The sequence below is a fragment of the Sinocyclocheilus grahami genome, unplaced genomic scaffold (assembly GCF_001515645.1).
Source record: "Sinocyclocheilus grahami isolate Dianchi unplaced genomic scaffold, SAMN03320097.WGS_v1.1 scaffold10401.1, whole genome shotgun sequence".
Taxonomy (NCBI): domain Eukaryota; kingdom Metazoa; phylum Chordata; class Actinopteri; order Cypriniformes; family Cyprinidae; genus Sinocyclocheilus; species Sinocyclocheilus grahami.
The window spans coordinates 1,197-3,021 of NW_015513211.1; the positions used below are offsets into that span (position 1 = coordinate 1,197).

General features: G+C 34.6%; 1 pseudogene; it reads left to right on the forward strand.

The window, feature by feature from the left end:
- Nucleotides 1-423: 423 nt before the first annotated feature.
- The window catches only part of LOC107578468 (28S ribosomal protein S29, mitochondrial-like), a 5,814-nt pseudogene continuing 4,412 nt past the window's right edge, over nucleotides 424-1,825 (forward strand).

The window sequence follows — 1,825 nt, forward strand, 5'->3', positions numbered from 1 at the left end:
ATTTAATTGTAATTTCGTCTGTTTAAACTGTAAAGCTCTGTTGTGCAGCACATTGTTTGCCAAAAAATTTCAAACCAAAATGTTTAAATTACATTTGATTACATTTTTAAAAAATATTAACATTTTTCAAAGATTTATATACATTTGCATTTGATTACCACAGTTTTTGATAATAAATTTGTAATAAATCATAAAACAGAAAAAATAAAACTGATTCCAAAGGGCCCTATTATGGTTAAGATTGTAGTATTATGAATTCAATTGATTAGACATCCATTTGATTATTCAAATTTAATTAAACCATTAAAAACACAATCCAGAAACGAAAACTGTATTTGGGGAAAAATAAAATGGAAATGGAAAATAAAGCTGATTTTTCTATAAATGTTAGATCGGAGCATCTTATCTTTTTGCTTTGCTTGGTAATTTATGTATTACTTAAATATTTACCTGTTTAACTGCACCTTGAAACTGCGTGTAAAATATGTTATGGAAATCTTACTACATTCTTATTACATTCAATCCTTCTTGCCCTTTCCTTTCTCAGACATACCATTCAGAAAGACATACTGGGCAGTACTACACGCTCCCCCCGGCTCACATCCAAAAACTCTTCCCTCAGGGACTGCCTCCACGCTTCCAGTTACAGGTTTGGAAACAGTACTGCAGTATGTGTGTGTGTGGAGAACATTAGCATTGATTTAATATAGTCCAAATAGAAATGCCATTGCCATGATTTGTGGTTGAAGTTGCCTGGACGACTAATGCATGTTTGTGCTCTTGTTTCAGATTAAAACGTTTAATGAAGGCTGCGTGATGGTGAGGCCACCAGTGCTGGAGCTTATCTCATATCTTAAAAAGGCTGATTACAGCAAGCCTCCGCTGCGTTATATACTCTGTATCCTCAAACACAAAATTCCAGTCCAGTGAGCTGTTTTACTTTGTGCATATTTTTACACACTGATTCCTTGACAATGTGCTTTAGATGGAGATATAGGCACTGGAAAGTCCATGTCTTTGAGTCATGCCCTGCACTACTGCTACACTCAGGGCTGGCTGATCGTGCACATACCCGATGGTGAGCTGCGCTGACACTCATTCTATCAAAATGTAAGGTTATATGAAGTTTGGAGTCTGATGATGCTATGATGTTTTCTCTGTAGCTCATCTGTGGGTCAAGAACTGCAAAGAGCTGCTACCATCTTCTTCCCGCCCCTCACGCTTTGACCAGCCAATCCAGGCATCCCAATGGCTGAAGAACTTCAAAATAACCAATGAAGGCTTTTTATCCAAGGTACAACTTGATGTGTTTATTGTATTGTAGGGTTTACGCGAGTTTATGTATGCAAGTGGTAGTTTTTTGTGCGGAAATCACCTTAGCACATTGTTTTGCCCACATAAATGAATATTTATTCATTTTTTAAATGTATTTTTATTGATTTATTTTTTTACAAAATATATTTGCTTAAGTTGTCTAAAAATATTTTAAAATTGTAAAACTGTAGAAATTAAAATTTCACAATATATACTCCACTAGCTCAATTTTTGTGTATGTGAGGAGATGTTATTTAATGTTTTTTATTTATCACTTATTGATTATTTTGGTCAATTTTATCATTTATTAAGCTGTTCTGATGTCAATCTGATCAATTGACAGATAAAGACAACACAACAGTATGTGTGGACAAAGAGAGAAAGTACTGAAAAGGGGCAGCCTTTAGGGGTGCTTGTTGATCAGGTGAGTTTTATTCACCATCTTTATCATAATAAACATTACACTACTCCCCATTACACTACCTCAAAGTGATTACAGGTACATCTAAAA